The sequence below is a fragment of the Saccoglossus kowalevskii genome, chromosome 16 (genome assembly GCF_978046115.1).
Source record: "Saccoglossus kowalevskii chromosome 16, keSacKowa6.1, whole genome shotgun sequence".
Taxonomy (NCBI): Eukaryota; Metazoa; Hemichordata; class Enteropneusta; family Harrimaniidae; genus Saccoglossus; species Saccoglossus kowalevskii.
The window spans coordinates 18,959,177-18,981,185 of NC_140656.1; the positions used below are offsets into that span (position 1 = coordinate 18,959,177).

A 22,009-nucleotide genomic window follows, 5' to 3' on the forward strand; every position below is an offset into this window, starting at 1 on the left:
CAGTTTTAACCAAATGATGTCGACCAATCATACAAAAATACGGTCGTAATTCATAGTTCTTGAAATTTACAATAACTGAAGCAGTTGCATATATAAATATGCAAAACTGTAAAAAAAAACTTGCCTTTTGGAACAAATGTATGTATATACATGTTAAAGTAATTAAGAGAATCTCTATAGAAGCCGAATTGACCATGGATGCCTTTTCCACTATTCGTACAATCCTTGAAGATGCTATGCACAGATTAGAACGTGTAGCGATACAAGCCGAGAGGAAATTCATTAATCTGATATAAATCACGTGATTAATTCAAGAATTGTGGCATGGTTGCTCATACAATAGTATACCTAGTATAATCATGTTGCAATGTTGTTGATATTGTTACTACATAGTCATGATATATAGTTCAATATTCTCAGGTAAAAACCACGATAGGTGCAGTTACAACTGCAGAATTCAATTTGAATTTTGTCTTGAGGTCTTATCTCGACTATTGCAAATCTAGGCGTGTACATTACTGCTGCGTATGTACATAACAATGCAAAGGTATTGATAGTCTCGATATCAACGGGCAAATACACTTGAAAATCACTTACTGGAATACACATATTTCGAAACCTCTAACTGTACGTCTATCATGAGCAAGTACTGTTCCCCAGCGTCGGCAGAGAATTATGTCCCATGAATATTCATACGATGAATAATATGAAGTAACATGTACACCTTTTAAACGCATAAAACATGTCTGCTGTTCAAGGAATGCTTAGATAGCAAGGGGACGAGACTATAAAATGTTATCTCCTCAAAGATATTGATTTGTGGGGTAGTTTAGGAAAAGTATCTAAGAGTGATGCACTGTTGTAAATAATGTATCTTAGTATTAACAGTGTGGGGAACTTGTCTCTACCACATACAAGACAACTATAAGATGATGTTGGCTTGTGTGGGGAACTTGTCAGCCAGAGACTTCTTCAAGAGCATTTCTAACTTAAACCACATACTGTGGTTGGAATAATTGATGTTAGTCATAACCAAGAAGGTAATTTTGATAGAAAAGTCTTAAATGCGAGATTCTTCCAGCCAGTGGGCACGTGTTTGATATTAATGTTACTGGTGCCGACTGTGTAACTAGCCTCTACCACATAAAAGACAACTATAAGATGATTTTGGCTTGCACAATTAAATTCAGCGTAGAAGATATACCCAAAAAAACTTCAGACACGACTAAACTGAGCTTCAAAAAGTGGACATGACATCACTGTAGTCAAAAAACTAGTTATCTGTTGAAATGGTAGTTATTGGCATGCAAACAATCTATGAAAACACAACTAATAATTAGAGAGGTGTCTTGCAAAGTTTATAATGTGCATTCAGCATGTCTGAATGAAAATACAATAACTGAAATCTGCATTACCAGCCTTTTTTTGTTACAATACAGTACAGCAAACCACATTTTGTTTGAACCATTACCAGCTGTATATATTGAAAACAACTCAGAACATGGGAGAGTGAGCTGAGAAAAATGGATGCATCGAAATTATAAAGCGGAAACCCTTGATTGTACATGTAAATGAGCTGCCTGCCTGCTGGTGATTAAGATGGAAAATTTTGTCATTTTTTGTTCAAATATTCAAAAACTGGTTCTGGAAAAAACATCAATTGATGACGACTTTCCTGCAGTTATGGCAATCTATCAGAAATCATGAATATTACAAAAGTTGTTCAGGCCGACGAATAAGATCAGATTCATGCTACTTATTGGAGACTGATTAGATTCACATAAAGATGACTTAATCTTACAATATTGTTTAAAAAAACTGCATTGACAAAGTGACCCTACACAAAGTTTATGTTACATGAAATAGGATGTGAAAACCAGAGGATGGGAACTGTCTTAAAGTGTGATGAGCAAAACTATTGTTTACCATTGAATCTTTAGTTATAGGTTGCTAGAGAGGACTTAGCCCCTAATGGTGGCGATGTTTATAACATTCCATCTTTAATTGTACTGTGATACCGGTTGAAATATTCGCAGCCATTAGTTCACTGGAGTGGTTTAAGTACAATACCTCTACATACTATACATGCTAAGCATTTTGTGACCATATTTCGGCAATGGTATTTACAAATTGACACAAGAATATACTTGTGCTGCTTCAAGACAACACGTGTCAATTTATTATAGTATACTGATACCCTTAATTTTATTTATTTAATCTACAATTCAAAAGACATTACTACATAATGAAGTTTAATGTGATATTGAAGAAAATGGTAGCTGTGTATCTGAAATAGTGGCGATACCAAGAAGCAAAGATACTGGCAGGGGACTATCAGTAGATCTGATAAACAAAAAATTGCGTGCATGTATACACTAAACTATAGCATAACAACGGTCAATATATCACATTTAAAAAAAACATGGCTGCCAGATGGCCATTCTTGAATCACAAAATTAACATTAAAATGTATTCATACCAACAGGTGACAAATCTGAAATTGTTTTGTAGTAATTTACCACATGTGTGAATATAGCAGAACAGGGGTGACAATAACCTTGATGTCAGCTATAGAAAGCAGGAACCCATCACATTTCGTAAAGTAAGCAAATAACACCGAATAAACGGCAAGGTAAAGACTACGTCTAATTATAGTAAATACGTACTGCGTGCGTTACATTTCGTAAAGGGTGTTTGTGACTGATTTACCACATGCTGCGAAGGCAAGACAATCTGAACAAAGCCGAAATGACGACTTTATGAAAGCAACAATACAATTACAAGAGAAGAACATTTTGTAAATTGAACTTGGTAGTGATACCACATGGTAAGATTATCTGCTAGAACATCTTGACAGAGCAGGACTGTCAATGATTTTGATGACAAATATAAAAACGATAGAACCCAGAGACTGCCAGCTAAATGAAGCTGGGTTGCATTTCACCACCACACTTTACACACACATGTTACGTGTATTCTGCGGACAGAACAGAACATAAATGACAACGAGAATTATCAAAACTTGAACCTAGTGATAACCAGCAAAATGCGTTGATAATTGTACTGCACGCTACATGTAATAATCAATAAGGCAACCGAGGACTTATAACAAGGGTTGATGTACCATCACTGGGAAATTACAAATTCCAGTTTACCAAGCCAAAGAAAGACGAACTTCAGTAACTGCGCATTTGTGAATGACAGTCACGAAGCTTCGGCTTCCCTTGAATCGGTAAAATGGCCTCACACTTCAGCCAATAATAGAGCTCACGTGATATGCAAATAAGTGCACGTGTCAAATTCCCGCCAAAAAGACTGGCCTATCATGGCTTGCGTACCTTTACTGTCAGACGACTCAGTTTTTTGTTAATATTTATTTTTTTAGGTGTATAAGCAAGATATAGCAAAGCTTGTGTGATTCTTTTATTGCAGTCGCCGTAAAATAAAGTGTTATTTTAGTTCCTTTTTTGGAGAAACTAAAATTTGTATTTTCTCTCTTATTGTAGCTATTGTATGACCGTGATTCTGGCTGTTTTATTCTCTCCCACATGCAACGTTAGAAAAAAAATCACAACAAATTGACAAATCTTGATGGCTGTTGTCAAAATCAATTTAGGTGTGTTTGTGGAGTGTTCACAACACGTGTCAAGTAGTGGTTATTCACAGACAAGGTTTATTAAAAAAAATTACTGTACCATCACAATCAAAACCTTTCAACGGATATTTACCACAAAATATACATATTCAGCCTAATATTCTCTGTGAAAAAATATAGGATCTATTTAAAATATGTGTATTAAATCGACAGCTGTTTTGGTTTTTGAAAATATTACAAAAATTATCATAAAAATATTGAGTATACAGTCTAAATTCTATTATTTGGCATCAAATATGACACTGCTACACACATTTTGCAAGCACGTTTCAATATGGAGCTGGGGAAAACTATCTTTCAATGTTTGACTGAATTTTTCAGGAACCGACCAGTCGGGGTTACAAAGAAATATATATATTGTTGTTGTATTTTGAAAACTAGTGTGTCACCAGTTCTGTTATTACGGACGTTGTGAACACAGTCAGCTGGCGCAAACGTGATAATAAAATAAATGCGTTAGTTACTATATGGAGACCGCCATCTGGAATGTGGCATACAACGAAATAAGAGGGCTTAGTCTTTTCCACGAAACGAAACAAAACGAAACCTAACCTGCATTTTTTTTCATTGGCCTAATAATATCTGAGAAAACTTCACACATTGAAATACGAAATGAATAGCGCAATCAGTGTTCAACAATTCCAAAATGGCTGTCACGTCATGTCAGCACAAATGAATCGAGCTGCAAAGTAGACGTAAAAGAGGTGAAAACTAAATATTCTCAACAAATTTATTTCTGTAATGTGGCGATGTTTGGAGTCGTTTAAAATTTAAGGTTAGGGTTTCATTTTGTGGAAAAGACTAAACCAAATAAGAGACAAGTTGTGAAACGCATTTTTCAGATTACTACAAATCAGGACAAAAATGCCAATCTTTCACAGAAATACGATCCGTTGGGGGATTATATTAAGCCAACCGATAACAAAATTCGGTCGTCGCTGAATGGCTGCTGGGCTGGAATGACAATTTTTAGTTTCAAACACCTAGGTAAGTGTTCTATATTCTTCGTGTAATCGTTTTCACTGACCCGTGGTGAAACATAAATTTGTTTGGCCCTAACAAAGTGAATGTTCTCTCATATTTTTAAGGTTCTAAGTGAGACAGTTACAAATGCTATTGATGTGTTTGGTCCACAAGAGGCAAAAGAAACAGTGAAGTTTGTATGGAAAAGTTCTTTGACCTTCTGTATAGGGGAATATGTACACAAAAGGAAATCCAATCTCGCTCAATATACTAATTTTAATGATCCAAGACAACAGGTTAGTTTTTATTTAAAATTGGTACTTTATTATCTATTAAGTAAAAGGGTTTCAAACCCGTTCGTGAAAATTATTCCTTGTGCAAATTTTCTAATTCTTCTTAATTTGTCGTCCTACTAGTGGCTTCAGCATTAATTTCTACGATAGTTTGTTAATTGGGAGGAAGCAATCCTTAGAAGACCTGGAAATTATACTACAAGTCAACAAAGTACAATGTGTATTGACAGCAAGCAAACGTTGGAAGGATTGAGAATGACCGGTAAGTCATTTATTTAGAGATATTTCTGTCATGATTTATATTTCCATGTGTTTAGATGAGGCCGTTTTTTTGTAGTCATAGCGACTTTCAATGATGACCCCTGGATAATCCACACCTGCTCGTAGCTTGTCATGATCAGGTTCATTTGTATGTTAGGGAATTAGTAAATGGAACAACTGGCTGATATAATGGTCGACTATGGAAGTTGGTTAAGTCAACGAGGCGCTATGTTATGTCTGGGGCAATTAATCAGACATTAAGGCGTGTTAAATACTTTGCTTGATTGGCTATATGTGCGCAGGCCACGCCTCGAGCTCTTAAACTTCTCTGTAATTGGTTAAGAATTGAAAAAGTGAATAAAACTGAGGAGGCAAGCAGTCCTGGGGCAACCTTGGCGCGGTCATGGGAGAGTTCCGACGTGGCGCTGAGATGAGAGGTTGAAACGATTCGATTCTCTGTGGGTGGAGAATTCCCCGAGCTTGGTACCTCTGACGTGAAGGTTTAATAACACACGAAATTAGTTGTTCACCTTTTCCCAACAAAGAGGCCACGTATTACCAAGCAGGTTGAACAGAGAATTGAGGTGAACACATTATTGATGTCAAATATCAAACAATATTATAATTTGTTTTTTTAATTAATTTACAGTCAACTCATTTGTATTTTCTAAGTGAGAAACTGTGACTGGACCCTTTGGAGGCTCATTTTAGTAAGCATCGTCATCGAGGTGGAGCTAACAATGATCCAACTGTCAATGCCTTTGGATATCAAACAAATGCCATAAGGTTGCAAAGATCAAACTATCGTCAGTGTATCAGTGGAAATACTGGCAGACACAAGAGAACTGAAGAGATAATCGCCAATACACCTGTGCCCGAAATGAGTAGGAACTGACAGTAGTACTCAGAAACTGTATAGAGTTGGATTATTACATCAACGGATTGTTGCCGTAGCGACAAAAATAGGCCCTTTGTTCTTCACTATACGTAAAAAAAACATGTTTAGTTTTGCTAACTCGAATCCACTCTGAATTTATCTGTATGTGTGTCGATCTCGATTATTTTTGTTATCCAATTAAACGCCGCTTTTAACGCACTTGCCCTCGTTGTGACCCGACGCGTTCACCTATTTCAACAAAATGTCAATTTATTTCCACGCAACTGTCATTTATTTAGTGAACTGTGATTTGTCGTTTTTTTAATTATTTCATAGTGATCACTATAGTCTTATGTTTAGAATGTAAAAATATGTTCTTTTATTTTAATTTTGAAAGTTTTACTCAGACGATCGATGAAATAAAACAGCGTAGTGACGTGCCTAGTAACCTGCTAAATAACGAGATAATTCCGACGTCAAATTCTATTTTGTTCAGCGACAGTGTACAAACGTGCGCCGGTGTCGGTGACGATCACGGTGACCAGCTACACCAGAACGGACATATTTCGCATCTAACTCAACCCCATGCAACAAAAATTTATACTATGTGTTCATTATGGGCCATTCCAAGTACATAAGTGACAATTTAGTCAAAGACGAGAAAACTGCACAGAAAATTTGCCTTATTTACACGTATCGGCAATGCAAGCTGGCATGCGACTACCCCTTCTGACGTCACAAGGGGAATTTCTGTATGCAAATGGAAGCTAATGAGGAACCTCGTTTTAAAATACACAAAAATAAAGTTGTCATAGACTGAGTTTAAAATACATTTTTTCATTTAAAAAAATAATTCATGCTTACAAACATAAAAATTAATAATATTTATGTATCGATGGATAATTTTAGACGTGAAAATAGCAGCCATTTCACAGGCACTTTAAATAAACAGTGAAATAAACAAGGATTGAACAAAACGCCCTCTGTAACAATAGAACGCCGAGCGTTTTCCAACTGTTTGTCGAGGGACTGTGAACAAAGGAACTGTGAAAAAGAGTTATCACTGTAGACAATTCAACGTATCAAGCAGGAATTATGAGTTTCCTCTAGATAATGAGAATACTTTGCTCGACGGCCAATCAACGTGTATCATAAATCAATCTAAATTCTAGATCAATCAAAATATTTACAGGACTTCATATACACTAAATTTCAGACATTATTCCATGATTTTATTTTTATTGTCCACCTTATATACGGCCCTACATTACGCAAATATGTGTCTCATAAAGACATAATTTGTCAACACGTATTTGTAAACATGGCTTCGGGAAACTTCGGAATTATGACGTCATAAGGAGAACTCCCCGGTGTGCAATGTTGTCTGCTAGGTTTAATTTTAGTTTAATAACTAGCTTTCAAAAATATTGGTAGACTATGGTAAAAAGGTGCGTCGTATATGGATGCAATGCCACCCATAAGGATGGCGTGTCCCTTCATAATTTCCCAAAATCTGGAAGATTTCGTCGGCGATGGGTGAGAACAAAAAGAGCAGACTGGAACCGCGTAGATCCTGGCGAGTCGGCGGTGGTTTGCGCCAAACATTTTACCACGGATTGTTTTCAGGACAGCTCTTTGAAAACTTCGTTAGGGTTTTCAAGTGGGTGAGCTTATTTTATTACTTTCTCATTTATGCATTTGTGTATTTCTATGCTAATCTGCGCACCTCCATAGACAAAGTCCGGGACTTTGAAAAATATAGCCTTTCTAATGAAATAGCATGCCCAGGTACCAAAAATGATGATCGATTAACACATATATCCAGCACTCCCAGTTTGGAGTCCAATTGTCGATGAAATCGGCTACTTTGCTCGAAAAACAAACGATTGAATAATCTTTAGTGTCGGCTGCCATTTTTTAACGAGATTACCCACAATGCATTGTGCACAAGTCAACTCACAAACAAAAGAACACTATCTGTACACAAACAACTGCGGTTTAGCTGAGGGAATTAAATAAATATATCAAACATATTGTGAGTAGTTTTGTTATTTTAAAAATTAAGTGAAATAAATGGTAATTTTTTATTGAATTAATGGATTTTCTTTTTTTGTTTGTTGATTTTTGAAGTTGAATTGATTGTTTAGGTGTAACTAAATTATGTAATTATCTGATTAAATAATACACCTTATAAAAATAAGATAATAAAATAGTTTGCATCAACTCCAGCATATTATTCTGAAGAAGTATGGAACAAATATGGCTTTGAGTATCAACTCAAACCACAGCAGACACGCATCATTAATTCAGTGGTGGAAAAACAAAACATCATAGGTATTTTACCAACTGGTTTTGGTAAAAGTGATACTTTTATCATTCCACCATTGTTATTGGACCAGGTAAGAATGTTATCATATTTACAACAACCTAATTAAAATACAATTTATGTCTTTAAGAGTAATAATAAATAGCACCATTGATCATTTTGACAATATTTTTTTTAGATGTATCCATTGAAGAAGCACATCTCACTTGTTATTTCCCCCTTAAGAAGCCTGATGTTTAATCAGCAGCGAATCTTAAAAGAACGCGGAATTGACGTGGGCTGCATTATGAGGAGGGATGAGATGTTGGATGCTGATAAACAAAGTAAATAGACTACTGTGAATATTGTGTGAATAAATCAAAACAAGTTTTAATAATTGAGTTTCCACCATTTATTCAAACAATTCAAATTTTTAAAGTGTGAATATTACAATATAGCAATACTAGGATTAAAAATATATACATTACTTGTAGTTTTTTAATATTTATAACTTATTGTGATATCAGAAATCCTCAATGGTCAGTGTAGTATTGTTTTCACATCCCCTGAATCCATCATGATGGAACCTTGGAGGGGGGATGTTAAGAAATGTTCACTATAAGGAGAGGCTTATTTTGTTGATCTGTGATGAAGCCCACTGCATTGTTGAATGGTAAGTATGTGATTAATGAATTATAATTTGTTTTTCAAATGTGTAAAAATCAATTACATTGACCTTTCAAAAATCATCAGGTATTGAACAAATCTGCACATTTCTGAACTGATTTCTGTCTCCAGCAAACCCAGTTGATATGTTAGTTTCTCAACTTGTATGGTAGATGTACACATGTTCAAAGAACTTGCATTTGTATCTGTTGCCATATGTTATTGGAGAGTTGCCCATATTTTTGATATTATTGCCTAGCTTTATTTACTTTATGCAGATGAAATATTGCTAAAAGTTGAAAATTAACATACATCTATACATAATACTTAACTAAAATAGCCAGAAATAAACAGTTGATTTATATTTATGTGGAAATGACATGTGTTGTCTTTTATATAATCATGCAGGGGTGATGATTTTAGGCATGAATACAAAAAAATTAATGTACTTAGAAGTTTGGGAACCTGCCCTTGGTTAATTCTGACTGCCACTGCTACAGAAGCCATGATGAATACAATGTTATCACACCTTTTGTTTGAAGAAAATGATATTACTACTGTTGCTACTGTTCCTGACAGGTAAGGAATACAACTAGACTAACAAATATGGAATAATACATAATCAGGTAATTTTATTTCTGTAAACAAAGTCATCCATCCAATGGTTTCTTTAAAGTTTTATTTTTCAGACCAAACATAGTTTTGCATTATAAAAACAAAGGCAAAATGAAATATGAAGAGGAACTTGACTGGTATCTTAATGATCTCAACAAGAATGGTGTAATTGCTAAAAAGGTTATCATCTATTGTAGGTTAGTATAGTGCCATAAAATGGAAACTCATAATGATACTGTGACATTTTCTCGATAGCATCTAATATATTTCTTTCACTCATTTCTAAATTTGTATTTTGTATTCATTGTTAACATTGGCCCAAATTTAACCAAGGGAGACATTTTAACTTAATTACATGTACATTTGCATATGCACAATTATCAAGTAATTTGAAATTTGAGTGATGCTGGTGACACATTTGCAACTTAATATGAAACGCCAGTATAAAAAATTGGTTGATGTCAGGAATGTCTGGCTGTTAATATTACACTTTCCCCACATATTTACAAAATTACTTTCTACATTTAGTAACAATTGGTAGTTGTGACTGATAAATAACTATTGTTGTGTCCCTTTCATTTCAGATCTCTTAGTCAGGTTTCTGATATCCATGTACATCTTGTCTGTGAGCTAGGTGAGAAATCTTTCACTGGGACCATCAATTATGTAGAAAACAGGTTGATACATATGTATACTGTTCCCAAGATGAAAAGACAGAAAAAGTTGTCATTAACAAGTTTACAGAAAAAGATAGTATAGCTAGGTGTTTGGTTACACATTTGCATTTGAAATGGGTATTCAGTTAACAGATGTAGATGTTGTAATTCACTGGGGCATGAGTAAGTCAATCCTTGCCTACTGGCAGGAAGTTGGCAGGTGTGCCAGGGATGGAAGAGAAGGTGCTGCCTATTCATATGCCACAAAGAGGTGCCTTGATAAACGTAAAGTTTCTAAAGAAGCGATAGATTTTTGTGCTGAGATGAATGACTTGGACAATTGCATGCGTATTCATATACTAAAACATTTAGTAGTTCCTGGCATGGATATAGACCGACTAGAAGAGCTAGAAACTAGGGAACCATGTCATAGGAAAATGAAAGATGAAAAATGTAGTTGCATATTTTCCAGATGCTGTAGTAATTGTGCAATCAAATGCACAAATGAGTCTGGGTAGTGAACACCACTGTAATCTTGTGTAAAAATCATATTTGAGTGGAATTACTTGTAATTAAAAACTGCAGCATTACATCCCACTATTCATACAACCAAATTAATGATTGTAATGGTTATAGTAGTCCATCCCTTTAATGATCATGTAATGTTAACAAAATAGTTAATCTGAATCGAGATATCATTTTACCTTTCAATAACCAGTGCTAGTTTAGTCTTGTTGCTGTAAGAAATCAAAGAAAACTTTTAGCTTTTATTTTGTTCTGGTCTGTACATTGGGCTTACATGTTTTGTAGTATTGAAGTAAATTTCATATAGTAAACATTTCCTACTTTCTGGAAAAATATAGATTATGCAATCCATAATATGCTCATATGTTTTGTGGCCACGAGGCACAAGTTAATCTTGATATATAAGCAATCATATTTTCATAAATGTGGTGTTTATTCACTGATATGTATTCAGTCATGTATGTCAATATTTCTACAGTCTAGTAGTAGTAGCTAGCCTTAATATTCCCAGAAAAACATTTTACAGAACTGTACCAGAGCTGTTTACAACAGCAAAACTAGAGTAGAAACTTACCCATTGTTCATACCCAGCATTTAGTGAAATAATATTTCTAAGTGTACAGAGTGTCACTATATATTTTAGATTTTGAGACTTAATTTTTTAACAAAAATTGTAGACCTGATGGCAAATTCACAGTATGTAAGACAACGTAAACTTTTGTATTCACACCTCATGGTACAAGGAAATTTACTGATTTATATAATGCTCATTCCTTGCAACATATGTGTATACCCCTATAGAAATAATACAAATTAAAAAGACTTATTTTTATTTGTTTCATCAATGATTTATGTTTTCATCAATTAGTCCATTAGGGACGACGTCAAAATATCGATGTCGAATAAAAAACTTATTTTCTTTAGTTTGGGGGTGGGGGTTTTGACTTCAAAAAGTTTCCATCCTACAAAAACGATTTTATTTTTTAATGAAGTCAAACAAATCTTGGAGTATTTGTAGTTCGTTTTTTTCTATCCCATCATGGACAGAAATAACCGAAAAAGGAAAAAAAATAGAAAAATGGTTTGGTTCAAGTGTAAATCTGTGCGTCAAATGAGGTGTATTTGTAAAATCTGTTTACACCCACCCGATAACCAACTGCTATGCAATACTACTGTCCGATTATCAATTTGTATTTAATGGTGAATGTAGTCTGACGCCATGACCAATATTTATCAATTAAGTTTCAGTAGGGGGGGTTTGGAAAAAAACTAAAGGAATTAAGTTTTTTATCCGACATCGATCTTTTGACGTCGTCCCTTAATTCCTTCATTAGTCTACCCATCTATTCAGTGACTCATTCATTGTTTTATATATTCATTTGTTAGTCAATCCATATTTTACTGAACATGCCATCAATGTGAGTACTCACGTCTCTGTGTGGTAATATCCTACGTGATTTATCAAGTTTTGCATTGTATTTGTTCATCCTGTTGATAAACGCTTCTGGTTGTCTAACGGTGGTGTTGTAGTGGTATGCAGGAAAGGCTGAGTGATTTCTGTCAGGTTGAATTTCAAAAAGTTTATCATCTTTATATTCAGCTATAAATTTTCTGACATCCACCTTATAGTTGAATTTTCCACCACGGTGGCACTCAACATGAGTATCCACAATATTGTGTTGATACAAAGTAGTCAGTGCATTTCCTAAACTTCCTCACATCTGTCCCATTCTATCAACTTGTTTGTCTGTATAACGTCCTCTAGATTGCTTAAGCCCCTCTATAAAGTAGTAAATAGATATAAATTCATTGCATATGAGCTCAATGACCTAATGACAACTCCTTCACAATCATATAATTATAGATGCAAATGTTATCATATATGAAATCCTATTTGGGAATGTCTGCTATATTATTAGCTCACATATAATTCTGTGCAAAATGTGATATTTTGTATAGAAAATCAGTTCTGCCATTGATCAAGTGGTACATATTTTTGCTTGTATATATCAACTCATTGGTTCATTTGTTCCTTCATTAGTCCATCAATAAAATGAGTAATCATTAGTTAATACTCATTCAGTCACTTATCCATCAACTCATTGGTTCATCTGTTTCTTCATTAGTCCACCCATCCATGAAATGTGTAATTAATTTATTCAATACTCATTCAGTCACATATCCATCAACTCATTGGTTCATCTGTTCCTTCATTAGTCCATCCATCAATGAAATGTGCAATTAATTTATTTAATACTTATTCAGTCACTTATCCATCAACTCATTGGTTCATCTGTTCCTTCATTAGCCCATCCATCAAAATGTGTAAACATTGATAACTACCCTGGCTCATTTGAACATTAATATGTTATGAGCATTTTTGATTTATTTGATCAGACATAATATTTCTGGAAAGGGTCAGAGGAGATATATTAAACTTATAATGTGTTATATACATCATATTCCTACTGTAGATAGATCTGTACAAATCAGTAGCATCAAATCAAAGAGTGTTTTACCTTTGAACTCATTATTCAAAAATTCTGTGCCAAGATCAATAGCAATATTTTTTCCTGCACCACCATGAAGATTAATTGTTCTGTTGCAAATTATTTCCTTCGAAATCCTTTCAGTTTGCCAGCCATTCACATCTGAAAGGACATAATGCAATGCAAGAGAGATAAGAAAGCACTGTATTGTTATGACATAAATTGTATAAAAGGATCAATAGAAAACTTGAAGTGAATAGATATTATTGGAAATTTCCTAGTATTTGAGAAAATAATTACATTTTGGGTAGGTGATATTATAAACATCATAACTATATATTATCGATGCTGTATGTTACATGTAATCAAATGTAAGGTGATCATACAAGTGGTTTAACACGTACTGTGTCTACAATTCAATTTCTCATTCAGATTTGAAATACATGTTTTACTTTAAGTACACCATCCCCTTAAAATTTAGTATGGGTATTAAATTTGAATACAATGATGCATTAATGATATACTCTCAGATATACTGTAGAATACTTTATTTTCCCTTGGAATTTATTTTTGCTATTTTTGCCGAAGGAATGAAAATAAAATCCAGCGAATATACTTTTTTTTCTATATTTCACATTAAATTCATCAAACATCAATGAAAATAAATTCCATATAAAACGCCCAAAAAGCCTTTTCAGCGAAAATGTATTCCAGCGAAAATAAAGTATTCCACAGTACTGTAGAAGATTGAAACTTGAGGTAGAATAAGTTCACCTGAAATAATCCTGTGCCCAAGTATCATATATTTGTAATGATTATGATGCCAGAATTCCATCATGTCAATGGCCCAATGGTTGATCATCTCTGGGCCATCATTTTCGCGAATGGAATCTCGTCTCACATAATCATTTAAAAGTCTCCAAAGCAAACCACATGAATGATTGTATATATGGTCATGTAATAGGTTAGTGCAGGTACATGACGCAGTTGATTTACGTGGTACAGCTTTGTCTGTTAATACAAATAAATAGTGTTACCAAATTTGTTATACTAGCTAGCATGGTCACTAAACTATGTCGTCCAAGTTTTGTTAATTTCACACAACACCATGACTGCATTTGCAAAGGTTACTATTAGTGTTAACTGGTTATACTACAATAATCCAATAAGGTTTGGTTACCTAACTATGGTATTCATGTTGTTTGCATCTTTTCTGACCATGGCAGATTTTTATTTACCAAAACGTGATCGACAATGTGCATGACCATGGCCATTGCAAATCTCATTTAACAAATGTGGTAAACCATGCATGGTCATGGTTAACAATCAACCACCATGGTCTTGATTAACAAAACAATGTGTATTATTTTGATCGTTTCACCTCGACATGTATCTGTACAGTACCACTTCCCATCTTCATCTGGAACTGTTTCCTCAGTCAGTATAACACAGGGAAGGTGAAACCAGTCACCATATTCACATTCCATTAGAGCATTCTATCATTGTTCCTCCTACATCTGAAAAAACAAATAAACCAAAGCTTATAAGAATAATCAGTATATATTCAGCTATATGAAAAATCTCAGAAATTGCACTCTCATAACATTTTAAGAAGAAAAGAATAACCTGTTTTGCAGTATAGCATAATTGCAGTATATAACACTATAAATTTTCTATTTGAAGCACACATGATTATATCGTTGTCCATACATGTTATATAATGTAGCATTTATAGTTCACACCACATGTTTGGTTTCTTGGGTATTAACATACAAGTAAATGTGGTTAAAATCAACTTACTTTCTCCACAGAAACAGTATGGATATTTTTCATCATCATCATCATCTTCTTCACCACCACCAGATATGCCAATTCTTTCGTGTCATATAGAAGCCACACTTCGTGAACCACATCCCTGGCAATGTTATTAATACATTCAGTCTTGGCTTCAAGTGACTCTGTATATACAGATGTGGTTGGTTTGCTTCTTAATGATTTCATTTTTAATTTTTCCATCACAAGCAAACACACTAATCCCTCCATAACAAATGTCAGAAAGTCAACCACATGGTTAAAACAATCCATGACTTTTTTCTTCAACGCCCGATGATTGAACATATTTTTGATATGAGCGAGGGTCCCTCTGTCCATGGCACTGTTTCCAAAATAAAATTCATCCATAGTGTCCTGCAAATAAAATACATTAATTATTCTACTCAACACACCGTAACTAGAAATTCAAGAAATATTGCTTCTGTTGACACATGCTGAAAACTCTAGTGTCTCACTGTTAAATTTCATCTAAAACTGAATATGTCTTTTAAAATTAATTCATAAGCAAATTAACCTAATGAGATCTTGCAATTTTCCCATAATATCTCATAGTTAGTTTCATCTGAAACCGACTATTGGTTTTCAAGATATCTGAATAGAACAAAAAAGACAGACAGACATCGTCACAACATGGGCTATAAAAGGTACTTTATCCTGGGTATTATAAGGGTGAAAGTTGTTTAAACAAACAATAAATGGCATAATTCAATAACTATGACGTATTCTCCAAGATATAATATAACTCAGGATTCATTTACTATTCACAAATGGATAACTGAACATACATTTCCATCGACTTCCAAGCTGTTGAATATATAAATACATGTACCAATATTTGTCTACTTAAGAGTGTCAGTAATAGAAGAACACAATTTTTAAAACTTGTGGGGGTTATGTTAAATGTTAAAAGATTAATTTTAGAATAAGCACATAATATTTCACCTGAAGCAATAATCCACGCTTGTGAAATTCCTGTGGAACAGGTTCCAGACCACGTAGACGTCCCCTGGCAGTTGTGCATCCTGAGCGCGCCTTATGGGCATCAATGAGTCTTTCAACTGATAAGGCATCACCATGGCACATTATAACATGATGTTCTCCATCAGCTTTTGTAGGTACATAGCGATGAAGTGTGTCAATCACTGATATGACTCCGGGTATCGATGAGGGGTTTTCATGAATAATACCTAAGTTAACCTATAAAAAAGTTGATTAGCAGAAACAAATATCTCCAAAAATAAATCTAAATAACAAATCTTTGGATTAGTAGCTATTAAACAGTTAAGAAGTGAATTAAGGACATGATCAAACAAAATTATTATACAATAACCCTAATATATTGTGGCATGTATAAACAATTTTTTTAAACCATGATGCAGGGCAATAACATTACAATTGTTATGTCAATATTCCACTCAGTTTAAAATCATATGGAATAAGTAGACTTGTTGGTTTATATTCTACAGTTTTGAAGAGAAGACATCAATAATTTGAATTTTAACCAAAAATATTCAACAATAATAAATTCCATAGTGCAACTTCTAATCATTCCATGATCCATTATACTCGAATACATAATTTTTCACAAAGGTAGAAAATTTTGACCAAAAACTACAAAAAATGTGCTAGTTGTATATGTTTGACAGCCAAATTCTAATCAATTCACTCTATAATATATTTAACGTTTAAAAACATCAGATCAAAACTTCACCAAACCCTCAGAGGGTGACATACCTAATTGATGTACAAATTGTCATCTGTCAAAAGTCAAAAACTGCCGAGGGTGATAAATGATAAATTTAACTTACCAGTTCACTTTTTTTTTTTTCGACTCTGACTGATACTGGTGTGAAATGTGGTGTGTAACACAATCTCCATACTACTTCTCAAAGTGAGAAAAGTTACTGCAAACAATTCGTACTACAATAATCTCCATCCGTCTTTTCAATTTTTGTAACATTTCATCTGATTGAATGTATAAGTTGATAGGTAAAGACGTTGCTGTCACAGAAGCGGTGTCGTCCTCGTCTCTTGCAGATATTCTATTTTTAGCTGCATATGACACACATCAACATTTTGTTACTTTGCAAAGTACCTTGATGGCGGGCAGTTGTTGCAATTTGTACGTAGTCCCAAGCCACTGAGTAGCACGGATCTGTTAATGAAATGATGAGTTATAAGTAACCATTGTGAAAATTCAGACTGGGAAAGTGAATCAACATTTAATATTTGCATTCCAACGAAAATTGCCTGGGTTAGGGGTGCACCCCCTGTTATTTTTTTTTTGAAGCAATTTTTTTACTGCTTCAATTTATTTATAATTGTCTAGGCGAAAATGATACAAGCTGCAGTAAAGTTGCTCAATTGTGTTTGCTGTCATATAACCTCATGCATCATTCTTTTGATTTCAGAGAATTGATTACCTAGGACCTTCAAATTATTTAATTCTTGTTCATTTTACAAATCTGACAAAAACAAACCATTCAAAACATCGCTATATGCTAACAGTTTTACTGACAAGTGTGTCATGACCGGAAGCATTGATATTTTCTCTGGATCTAATTCATTGTGACATATATCCTTATAAACCAAATTACTGATTCATCAGTGTAAACATATCAAAACACTGTACTTTTCTCTGATTTATTTTCAGAAGTATCTTGGACATCCTCATCCTGGAAGAGTTCTCTTGCTACACATGCTCTTGCATCTACTGGTATCTGTCTGAATTTAAAAGAAGCTGGTATAATATTTTGTTTTGATTTAAGTGTTAAAAATAGAAATACATAGAATGTTTTATATTGACTTTAAATGCTCCAATGTTAACGAAAATATCATCAAACCAGTTTCTATGGCTACTGGCAATTCAGATATACAATACTAACTTGAATGTCCAAGTGATACATGTGACCCCCTAGGTATAGTGTAACATTCTTATGGTCTATGTGCAGAAGATGTAGTTCTGACTTTTAATATTTATATTAGGAGTGAGATAACCATTACTGTATATTTTTTGGAACAAATAAATGCAAGGAATCATTTCACTCACCGTCTCCGACTCAATGTCTTGCTTCCACTTTATAATTTCATGATCATATTCACCCTTCAATCTGTCCACAAGTTTTCGTGCTCCACTTTTTGATAGACACATACCAAATTTACCGAAACATTGGAAAAGCTGAAAAAAATCATAGTGGGGATTTAGACAACCTCTGTGTTCCCATCATATACAGGGAAATTTGATTTAAGTCATTGCTAGAACTTTGTCATTTTATGATCAACCCTTGAGTGGAGAATTTGATATACCAAGCAAAAAGTCCAATTTGGTCTACTGCCCCCCTCCCCCCTCCAAGGCCAAAATCATTGTAGGATGTATAAACTGAAATAAAAAATATAATAATATAATTTTGAAGAATATTAGAGATTTGTTCAGATACATTGATAAGGCATGAACTCACTTTGTCACTGCAACCATTCTTCCACATTTGTAATGCATTTACACCAGCTAAAAACTTGAACTTTGAAGGTGCTCGCAAGTGCAACATGGTCAACAATAATGATCCAAATTTAGCTACAGACTGCTGATTACTCGTTTGGTTACTGTGTTTAAATATAAAACAATAGTGTTAAGCATGATGATTGACAATGACAATGGCAAATGTATTTGCTCCATTAATAGCACATGCATTTACATAAATTACAATAAGCAATAATCTAATGATTCAGTATGCAGCAACATTGGAATACATACACTTTGGCAGTCCTTTTGGTTACCATTGATAACAGGCAAGTATAGGTAGTTGGCAGTTCTTGTTTTGTTTCATGAAACACATCATCCCATCGAAAATTCTCCAAGTTTTCCAAGGTAACTTGTTTACTCGTAAATCTTTCACCATGACAGTATTTCATTAACTCATTCTTGATTAAATTTGAAGCCACTTGAATTGAAGCATTCCTGGCTGCAACACTATTTTGTATTAACATTCTAAATGCCTGTCTATATTCTGAACTTTCGATTTTCTTAGTTGCTGCATTTTTGATAGATGTGACCTGTGAATACAAAAAAACCCCACGTAATTTAATAATGTTTGATTTGATTCTATTAAAATCACATTCTATAATAAATTGGAAAAATTGTTATTATTTCTCACCTTGGATACTCTTCTTAGATTAGAGTGCTTGATAGAAGTCATGTAGATTTTTCTTCTTTTAGCTGGTGGAGTGACGTTGATCATCTTGGATGATGTTGCCACGGGTGACAGAGGCTGTGACATTTTTTTTGACAAATAGCTAGCCTCATGTTTAGCTTTTAAGAATGCGCTACTGCTCTCCTGATATTTTTCTTTTGTGTTGTGAATCTTGGCCAGATACCCAGCACAACTGAAACATAAAAAGTTGGGCTTCCCAGGCGATGATAACACATTGAATTCGTTGTGCAACACTTCAATTCCTGTACTAGATGAATGTGGTAGCCTTAACTCAATTGATTTCCTAGCATAACCCTTACTTCTTTTAACAAATTGCCACTACAGTTGACACATGTGTCTTCCATAATTGAGAACTGGATCAAAGGACTGTGGAATTTGGTTACTTTCATAATTTGTTTTACTTTCATTTTTAAAAGTTGAATCAATGTTTGATTAATATGTATGTATGTATGAAATAAAAATAGTATGAAAATTGGAAATTAATACAAAAAAAATAATTATAATTCAATTATTAATTAATTAATATTCACAAATTTACATAGAATTTGTATTTTTCCATTTTCTTCAATACATCACATTCAAATGTTTCGAATATTTTATTTAGACAAACTGTTTACATTGTGGAATGATAAAAAATGAATTTAATAACATGTTGAAAGAAATTTCTCGTTCTAGCGTTGTTTGGTCACGTGGAAAAAATGTTTGACCTCGCCATCGCGTAGTCTCGCGCGCATTCTCTCGCGTGAATTAAATTTAAAATGGCGGCGTTTGGTGGATGATTACATTTACACGTGATTACACGTTTACATTTTTTCCGTCTTTACTAGTCGTTTTTTCTAAGACATTTCAATTTTAGGTAATTTTGTAATGGTTGTTACGGATAACTATATCGTCATTTCAACCGATTTCGGCTGGGAAAATACTTAATATTTTTAACTTGCGCACCAATTCCGGTGCGCTCCCGGACTTTGTCCATGGAAGTACGTAGGGCTGTGGTGGGGACATCTATCAACCAACGCGTCCCCGTACACACAGCACTGTACGCAGGGCTAGGTGACGATATGCCGTGATGCCGACACTTCGACCGTGACGATTGTTGTATGACCGCTGATAATAATCTAGACCGTATCTATTTTTGTGTCCGTCGCCGTAGTCGACAAGTGAAGTTGATTTGATCCTATACTGATAGCTTTATGGCATCTTTAGTTGTAATGGGTTTTATTTGCTATTTCTGTCGTAAACTGCGCCTTGATCATTGGGTTACTGTCACTGTCTGGTTTTTTGTAACAACGGTACCAGCTGGTGGATGCGGGAAAAATGACGCGTAAAATATTCGTCGTTCGGTACCACCTTTTTTACGATAATACATACGATGCAACATTATTGAAAGCTCCGAACAATTCATCATAGTTTTCAATGGTCTTATTCCGCAAAAGCTTTCTTGCGAAAAGATCATTTTTGACGCTGTTTTTCATTTGCTAAATCTGTGGCGTCGACATGAAATGTAAACAATATATCGACAGACAGTTACAGAAGTTACCGGTATTAGCAATCGCGGTCACGGCATGGTTTTACATTGCGTGTTCTCGCCCTTATTAACCGTAGATCAATTTCAAATGGAATGGTTATATAAAATGTTTACCAGCGATTTTCGCATCCTTTCAGAACAGAGGAGCGAAATTGTAGAAATAACCACTTGTATATGCGAACGTTTCAACAAGTTTTCATTTTTGCAAAAGGTTAATAATGTCAACCTTGTTATTATTTCTAAAATATAGTGAGAGTTTTTGTTGTTTAATACAGGCGCCCTAGATTGTTCCCAGAGGCTGTTCCCACCATACATTCGGGTAGCAGTTTGTCACCAACTGAAGAAAGAATAAAATTCAAAAAGCGAGAGAACTCAAGATTGAGTTAATACAGTTGTTCATTACATGTCACAACAGTAAAATTAGTTGCTGTCAATGAGATGGTTTCCAACAACCATTTTCAGTTTTTAAATGTTCTTTGGAAAATTGTGAATTGCCTGTAACCAAATCTTTTGATGATGTTGATTTTCCACTAAAATATTACTGAATGTTATTTTTTTTAATTTAATTTCAGGTTCGTCAAACACTAATCACAAATGACTTGGTTGACCATACATTTGAAAATCAAAATTATGATGAACAAGTTATTACTGCACAAACTACCATGGAGTCCCCCAATAAACCTGTGAAGAAACAAGCACAAACACAAACACAGATACAGACACAAGTGACACATGTCAAGACACAAACAAATACAATACATAGAAGTAAAGGTATGTTTTATTTGTATATATAATAAAAAAAAAATCAGTAGGAAAGTTTTATAACCTCTTTAATATTTGAACTATGATTCATAGCATTTGTCTATAAACTGAACTAAATTTTGTTTTGCTATTGGCAAAAATACTTTAGACATGGCTATTTTCATGGTAATTCTCTTCCTTCTTTAACATACTTTAACAAATATTTCTCATTGAATTTCTTTCAGGATGTCAGGTAGAAGTTGAAAAAGTCACAGTTGGTATACAGTGTGATCTGTTAAAACCATTACTTGCATCCACACCAATAAATTCAGATAATGAGAGTGAGAATGAATCATCAGCTGAAGACATGTCTATTTATATACCAGAGACCGAA

General features: G+C 34.1%; 1 pseudogene; it reads right to left on the reverse strand.

Annotated features, from left to right (window-relative positions):
- Positions 1–12,198: 12,198 nt before the first annotated feature.
- LOC144354664 (uncharacterized) lies at positions 12,199–19,412 on the reverse strand (annotated as a pseudogene).
- Positions 19,413–22,009: the final 2,597 nt, after the last annotated feature.